Consider the following 9,265-nt stretch of genomic DNA (forward strand, 5'->3'; position numbering starts at 1 on the left):
CTTTGATGAGTATGAAGTGCACCTCCCTGTTTTTTTTGATGACTTTGGGTTGGAAGTCAATCTTATCAGATATTAGAATGGCTACTCCAGCTTGTTTCTTCATACCATTTGCTTGGAAAATTGTTTTCCAGCCTTTCATTCTGAGGTAGTGTCTATCTTTTTCTCTGAGATAAGTTTCCTGCAAGCAGCAAAATATTGAGTCTTGTTTGTGTAGCCAGTTTGTTAGTCTATGTCTTTTTATCGGGGAGTTGAGTCCATTGATATTAAGAGATATTAAGGAAAAGTAATTGTTGTTTCCTGTTATTTTTGTTGTTAAAGTTGGCATTCTGTTCTTGTGGCTGTCTTCTTTTAGGTTTGTTGAGGGATTACTTTCTTGTTGTTTCTAGGGCGTGGTTCCCATCCTTGTATTGGTTTTTTTCTGTTATTATCCTTTGAAGGGCTGGATTCGTGGAGAGAATGTGTGAATTTGGTTTTGTCGTGGAATACTTTGGTTTCTCCATCTATGTTAATTGAGAGTTTGGCTGGGTATAGTAGCCTGGGCTGGAATTTGTGATCTTTTAGTGTCTGTATAACATCTGTCCAGGATCTTCTGGCTTTCATAGACTCTGGTGAAGAATCTGGTGTAATTCTGATAGGCTTGCCTTTATATGTTACTTGGCCTTTTTCTCTTACTGCTTTTAGTATTCTATCTTTATTTAGTGCATTTGTTGTTCTGATTATTATGTGTCGGGAGGTATTTCTTTTCTGGTCCAGCCTATTTGGTGTTCTGTAGGCTTCTTGTATGTTCATGGGCATCTCTTTCTTTAGATTTGGGAAGTTTTCTTCTATGATTTTGTTGAAGATGTTTGCTGGTCCTTTGAGTTGAAAATCTTCATTCTCATCCACTCCTATTATCCGTAGGTTTGGTCTTCTCATTGTGTCCTGTATTTCCTGGATGTCGTGAGTTAGGATCTTTTTGCATTTTCCATTTTCCTTGATTGTTGTGCTGATGTTCTCTATGGAATCTTCTGCACCTGAGATTCTCTCTTCCATCTCTTGTATTCTGTTGCTGATGCTTGCATCTATGGTTTCAGATTTCTTTCCTAGGGTTTCTATCTCCAGTGTTGCCTCATTTTGGGTTTTCTTTATTGTGTCTACTTCCCTTTTTAGGTCTAGTATGGTTTTGTTCATTTCCATCATCTGATTGGATGTGTTTTCCTGCTTCTCTTTAAGGACTTCTACCAGTTTGGTTGTGTTTTCCTGTTTTTCTTTAAGTACTTGTAACTCTTTAGCCATGTTCTCCTGTAGTTCTTTAAAGTCCTTCTTGATGTCCTCTACCATCATCATGAGATATGCTTTTAAATCCAGGTCTAGCTTTTCAGGTGTGTTGGGGTGCCCTGGACTGGGGGAAGTGGGAGTGCTGGGTCCTGATGATGGTGAGTGGTCTTGGTTTCTGTTAGTAGGATTCTTATGTTTACCTCTCGCCATCTGGTAATCTCTGGAGTTGTTATAGTTGTCTCTGTTCAGAGGTTGTTCTTCTGGTGATTCTGAGTATTGTCTGTCAGCAGACCTGGGACCTGAGTTTCAGTGGTTAGAGCACTCCCTGCTGACAAGCTTTCCTCTTAAAGGGAAGGTGTACAGATATCTGGCATTTGGACCTCCTCCTGGCCGAAGAAGAAGGCGGAAAACAGGACCTTTCCCAGATGCTGTGTTGCTTTGGCAGGTCACAGAAGCTGTAGGCTTCTGTGGTGCACTCTCTCAGCTGTGCAGACTAACTTCCTAAGTTCAGTGGAGTCCTGGATCCAAAATGTGCTCCCTGATCCTGAGGCAGAGGGCTCCTGTGCAAGGCAGACCACTGTCTTCCAGCTGGGAGGGTGCCGGATGTCAGTGGCCCCAAAAGGGTGCTGCCTCAGCGGCTCTGTGGCTCCCGCCTGTCCCAGAAGCTGTCTGTCTCTGTGGTCCTCACTCTAACCTGTACAGACTAAGTTCGGTGGAGTCCCGGAGTCAAGATCGCGCTCCCTGCAGGGCAGATCACTCCAGTTGGAATTTTTATGAGAATTTCATTGAATCCTGATATTGCTTTTGGTAAGATGATCATTTTGACTTTGTTAATCCAACCAATCCATGTTCATAGGAGATCTTTCCATCTTCAATATCTTCCTCAATTTCTTCTGAGGCTTGAAGTTCTTGTCACACAGATCATTCATTTGGCTGGTTAGTGTTACACCAAGATATCTTATTTTATTTATGACTACTGTAAAGCATGTGGCCTTAGTTAGGATTTCTATTACTTCACAAACATCATGAACAAAGAGCAAGTTGGGGAGGAAAAGGGTTATTGGGCTTATACTTCCACGTTGCTGTTCATCACCAAAGGAAGTTAGGACTGGAACTCAAACAGGTCAGAAAGCAGGAGCTGATGAAGAGGCCATGGAGGGATGTTTCTTACTGGCTTGCTTCCCCTGGCTTGCTCAGCTTGCTTTCTTATAGAACCCAAGACTACCAGTCCAGAGATGTCATCACCCTAAAGGGGCCCACTCCCTTGATCACTAATTGAGAAAATGCCCTACAGCTGGATCTCATGGAGGCACTTCCCCAACTGAAGCTTCTTTCTCTGTGATAACTTTAGCCTGTGTCAAGTTGACACACAAAACCAGCCAGCATACATGTTTTTTCTGTAATTTATTTTTTAGCCCATTTATTAGTTGTATTAAAGGAGGGCTAATATTTCTTTCTTGAGTTGATTTTGTATCCATCCAATATGTGGAAGGTATTTATGAGCTGTGGGAGTTCTCCAGTAGAATTTTGGGGTCATTTATGTATACCATCATACTGTCTTAAAATAGCAGAACTTTGGCTTTCCCCTTTACAACTTGTATCACCTTAATCTCCTTTAGCTGTCTTATTGGTCTAACTAGATCTTCAAGTACTTGTTGAATAAATACAGAGAAAGGGAACAGTCTTGTTTTCACACTGATTTTAGTGGAATGTCTTTGAGTTTCTCTATATTGAATTTGATGTTGACTATTTGCTTGGTGTTTATTTCTATCATTGTGTTTAGGTGTGCACTCTGTATCCCTGTTCTCTCCAGGACTTTTATCATGAATGTTTGTTGGATTTTGCCTCCAGCATCTAATGAGACAATTGTATGTACATATTTCTTGTATGTAGCCAAATGATGGATCCTATTTTCACATCCATTCTGTTACCATGTGTATTTTTATTGTGAAATTGAGTCCACTGATGTTGAAAGATATTAATGACCATTGATTGTTAGTCCATTATTTTCATTTTAGTGGTGGGTTTTTTTTTGTTGTTGTTGATTTTGTGTGTGTGTTTGTGTGTGTGTGTGTGTGTGTATACTTCCCTTCCTTTGGCTTGCAGCTGTGGCTTTATTTATTTCCTGTGTTTTCCTAGAGGTTGTTAGCCTTCTTGGGCTTGAGTTTTCTTTCCAGTATCTTTCTATAGAGTTGAATATGTTGATAACTATTGTTTATTTTTTCTTGGTTTTTATTTTATTTTATTTACCATCTATGGTATTTGAACGTGTTTCTGGGTATAGTAGTGTGGCTAGTATCTGTGGTTTCTTCGAGTCTATAAGACATCTGTTCAGGAAAATCTATCTTTTAGAAACTCTGTTGAAAATTCATGTGTAATTTTGAAAGGTCTGCCTTTGTATGTTACTTGGCCCTTTCCTCTTGCTGCTTGTAATTTTCTTTTCTTTTCTTTTCTTTTCTTTTCTTTTCTTTTCTTTTCTTTTCTTTTCTTTTCTTTGTAGGCTTGCTGTTTTAATTATTATGTGTTGGGAAGACTATTTTTTGGTGTGATGTAATTGATGTTCTATAAGCTTCTTTTATGTTTATAAATATCTCTTTCTTTAGGTTGGTGAAATTTTCTTCTATGATTTTGTTGAAAATATGTTCTGAGCCTTGTATCTATGAATCTTCTCATTTTCTATTCCTATTATTCTTAGATTTGTTCTTTCATGTTATCTCATATTTCTTCGATGTGTTGTGTCTGGAACTTTTTAGATTTAAGATGTCTTTTACTGATGTTTTGATTTCTTCTTCCATATCTTCTAACCAGACATTCTCTCTTCCATCTCTTGTATTGTGTTGATGATACTTGCATCTATACTTCCTGTTATCTTCCCTAGGTTTCCATCTCCAGGATTCCCTCCCTAGTTTGTGTTTCTCTATTGCCTCTATTTTCATTATCAGACCTTAAGCAGTCTTATTCATCTCCTTCACCTGTTTGTATTTTTCAGTATTTCTTTAAGTGTTTATTGATTTCCTTTTTTAAAGCTCTCTATCATCTTGATAAGAAAGTATTTAAGGTCATCTCCTACTGTTTTTGCTGTGATAGGATATGCAGAGCTTGTAGTAGGATACCTAGGCTCTGGTGGTACTATATGGCACTGACTCTTGTAGATTGCTTTCTTATGCTGGCCTTTTGCCATCTGGTTGTCACTGCTCTGGTTCATATGTTCCTGATGGCAACAAGACTTTTTGGAAGGCAAGCAGAGCCATGGACCTTACAAATGAGGTCAAGGAACCAAATTTTGGTCACCTCTGCTGGTTATGTCCTAGGTGGACCTTAATCTTCCTGAGGCGGGCCAGTAGATGGAGATCAGAGGAGAGCACACAGATCACTTCTGGCTGTGCCTTGCCGTGGACAAGCTTGTTAGTTTTCTTTAAGTTTGAGGCAGTTAAATTCATAGGGTATAAAGGGAAATAGAAGGGCAGGTGAGTACATGTGTTTAATTCTGGGCAATTCGGGAAGAAAGAGGGCATAGTCATGTACTTATCTCCAAGAGAAATGTAGACATTTACCACAGCAATGTAATTTATGCATGGTATTATATTCAAATTAATTTGGCTAATATACTCTTAATTATTTCATTAGGAAGATATTTTACCTAACAATTTCTATGAGTTTCCATACTCCAATTCTAAAGTTCAAAAAGACAATCACTTCAGGGTTTATAAACATTGTTATTTGTTATACACATGAGATTTTTTTCTTGGTTTCCAGAGTATATACAGCACATATAACCAATTTGTGTTTTGAGTTTGATAGCATTTAATTTGCCATATAAGAACTGAATATCAAAAATATTTTGTTTTGTAAGTTCTCAGAACTCTAATATTTTTATAAGTATCTCTGTAACTCTTCTTATTTCAAGATTGTGAACTAATTTAAATTTTTCCTGGACCAAAGTGCAGGTGTTTTCTTCTATGCATTCAAAATTTTAAGTAATGATACAACTTAGGCCTAAGTTCAGGAATTATATTCTTTTTCTTTCTCCTCTATTTCTAATGCTGTAGAAATCTCCAGGATATGTGGTTCGAGAGAAATCAGTCAGTAAAACATATATTCTTTATATACTTTCTTATTCTAAGAAGTGTTGCTGACAAAGTAGGCTGGGAATCAACTCCCCTGAATGTTACTCTGCCTCTGTAAAGCAGCTTATATGCAGATATTTGCTTTTTAATTCACCTATACATTTATTTTTACATTTGTTCCTAATTTTGAGAACAAGGCAGAGAATTGTGAGTCTGGAAGTGGCATGAGATCAAGATTTATTCAAGATTTTTATCAGAGAATCCCATTAAGTAGAAGAGAATCTAAGAACTTAGGTATAATTTTATGAATCACATTCTCAGCAGCAACAATTATCTGTCTCATCCTATATTTATAAGAGTTCATCAAAGAAAGGCATAAAATTTCTATGGGTTCAGCACTTCATTGATGAGGAGAATATTTCTCTAAGAAAAATAAGTTCAAATCAAAGGTCAGAGTTAAAAAATCACATGATAGTATAACTGAATGATAATAAGGTAGGAACAAACTAGAAAATAGTCTCATAAAAGAGAAAGAAAAAACAAGTTTGATTTTTGATTTTGATAACTGGTCAGATAGCTAAAACTCAATATACAAGATAGACATTAAAGTGAACAAATCTTATAGATGACATGATGAATGATAGCTATATTTTTATTTTATTGGTCTTACTAATTTCCTCCATCTTACATCACTGAATTTGTGAGTAACTGTATTTTGGCAAAAGTTAAGAAATACCAGTTTGATATTGACAGCTTCTATTAAGTCTATAAAGCTTCTATTAGAATTCTGTCACTCTAGTTTCTATCACTCAGTAGAACTGGCAAATACAGTTTTAATTAAGAGTGTAGAAATAGAAGTACAAGAGATTAGTGAATTTATTATTATGATAATCATTGTTACAGTATAACTATTGCTATTTGGCCTTAATCACAGGGATAATTTTTAACTTTTGCTGTGATAATTTGTTACAGGAAAAAAGAAGGAACAGCAAGCCCAAACAAATACAATTCAGTGGTAGGCAAAGAGTACCCAGCAGTTAAGCTATAGACGATATTTGGAGACTACATTGAAACCAAGAAAAGGAATGTGGACAATGGGAAGTTACAAAACTCTTGTTGGATGGCAGAGGATTGTACAGACATAGGTATCATATATATCCTAGGTCAGATATAGCTAAAAGAGCCACAATTAAGAGCAGATATCCACAATTTATAATGGTGAAGATGTCAACCCTTCAAGTAAGTCCATCTATTCCTGTATGTTCTTCACAGGTGTAAGAGATTTCACAATTCACAAATTCCATGGAATGCTGCAGACCAAGGAAGGAGACATAAGCTGAGAAATATGGTATTCATAACACTCAAAGCAAGATTGTGAGTAGAAATTTTGGCCTTAAATATGAATCTAACAATAGAAGAATACATATCAATCCAACTAAAGAGGAGCAGGTGTGTGTGTGTGTGTGTGTGTGTGTGTGTGTGTGTGTGTGTGTGTGTGTGTATGTATGTGTAAGGGAGAGAGGATCATCCATACCATCGTAACAAAATTACAAGCATCAAAAAACACTGCTCATTGATAGCTCTGCACATCAATTGCCTCAGTCTTCCAATGAAAAGATATAGTCTATAACAAACTGGATTTGAAAATAGAATCTTTCATTTGTGTAAAAGAAATATACCTGAATATCAAGGTTACAAAGAAACCACAGAAAATAACAATATAAAAATAAATTTCAGTCAAATTGAACACCAACATGAGTCATTTTAACTATTTTAATAACTGAAAAAAATAAAATTAAAATTAAAATTAATACAAACTAAAATTAATACAAATAGGGAAAAATACTATATCCTGATCAAAGAAAAAAAATCTCTTAAGATTTGAAAATTTGAAGCAGGTCTGTGGTGGCACACACCTTTAATCCCAGCACTCAGGAGGCAGAAGCAGGCAGAATATCTGAGTTTGAGGCTAGCCTGGTCTACAAAGTGAGTTCCAGGGCAGCCAGGGCTATACAGAGAAACCCTGTCTCAAAAAACAAAAACAAAAACAAAAACAAAAACAAAAACAAAAACAAAACAAAGAAAAAAAACAAACCAAAAAACAAAAACAAAAACAAAAACAAACAAACAATGATGTGAAAATTTGAAATTTTACATATCTATGTATCAAAATCAATGGTAACAAAGTATGTATTCATAGTTTTTGGCTACTTTTGGGGGTTCTCATATCTACCACTTTCCTACACCACAATCACTTTCAAATTGCAAACACTAGGTAGGTAAGAAAAAAGATTAGGCCTTCCGGTCCACTCTAGTGGGGTGCCTTGCCAGAGGAGTGTCCGGACACCCGAAAGGACCCGCACAGGATTCCCCACAGGATCCTAAGACCTCTGGTGGGTGGAACACAGTGTCTGCTCCAATCCAATCTCGCGGAACCTGAGACTGCATTACCTAGGGAAGCAGGCAACGCGGCCTGAGCTGGGGCACAAGTCACTTCCGGTCCACTCGAGCACTGGGGTGCCTTGCCATTGGAGTCTCCAGACACTCGCAAGGACCCACACAGGATTCCCCATGGGATCCTAAGACTTCTGGTGTGTGGAACACAACTTCTGCCAGGAGGCAGGTTCGAACGCCAGATATCTGGGCAACTTCCCAGCAAGAATAGAGCTTGCCTTCAGAGAATACTCTGACCACTGAAACTAAGGAGAGAGCCAGCCTCCCAGGTCTACTGATAGAGGCTAACTAACAGAGTCACCTGAGGAACAAGCTCTAACCAGAGACAACTATAACAGCTAGCTTTAGAGATTACCAGATGATGAAAGGCAAATGTAAGAATCCTACTAACAGAAATGAAGACCACTCACCATCATCAGAACATAGCACTCCCACCCCACCTAGTCCTGGGCACCCCAATACAACCGAAAATCTAGACCCAGATTTAAAAGCATATCTAATGAGGATGGTAGAGGACATCAAGAAGGACTTTCATAACTCAAAGAAATACAGGAGAGCACTGCTAAAGAATTACAGGTCCTTAAAGTAAAACAGGAAAACACAACCAAACAGGTAGAAGTCCTTAAAGAAAAACAGGAAAACACATTCAAATAGGTGATGGAAATGAACAAAACCATACTAGACCTAAAAAGGGAAGTAGACACAATAAAGAAAACCGAAAGTGAGGCAACACTGGAGATAGAAAACGTAGAAAAGAAATCTGAAACCATAGATGCGAGCATCAGCAACAGAATACAAGAGACAGAAGAGAGAATCTCAGGTGCAGAAGATTCCATAGAGAACATCACCACAACAATCAAAGAAAATACAAAATGCAAAAGGATCTGAACTCAAAACTTCCAGGAAATACAGGACACAATGAGAAGACCAAACCTACGGAAAATAGGACTTGATGAGAATGAAGATTTTCAAATTAAAGGGCCAGCAAATATCTTCAACAAAATAATACAAGAAAACTTCCCAATCCTAGAGAAAGAGATGCCCATGATCATACAAGAAGCCTACAGAAATCCAAATAGACTGGACCAGAAAACAAATTCCTCCCGACAAATAATAATCAGAACAACAAATGCACTAAATAAAGATAGAATATTAAAAGCAGTAAGGGAGAAAGATCAAGTAACATATAAAGGCAGGCCTATCAGAATTACACCAGACTTTTCCCCAGAGACTATGTAAGACAAAAGAGCCTGGACAGATGTTATACAGACCCTAAAAGAACACAAATGCCAGCCCAGGCTACTATACCCGGCCAAACTCTCAATTACCATAGATGGAGAAACCAAAGTATTCCACGACAAAACCAAATTCACACATTAACTTTCCACAAATCCAGCCCTTCAAAGGATAATAACAGAAAAAAACAAAACAAAACAAAACAAAACAAAACAAAACAAAACAAAACAAACAAACAAAAAAACATATGA

Source organism: Mus caroli, unplaced genomic scaffold, assembly GCF_978045245.1.
Source record: "Mus caroli unplaced genomic scaffold, Mus_caroli_1 scaffold_3, whole genome shotgun sequence".
Taxonomy (NCBI): Eukaryota; Metazoa; Chordata; class Mammalia; order Rodentia; family Muridae; genus Mus; species Mus caroli.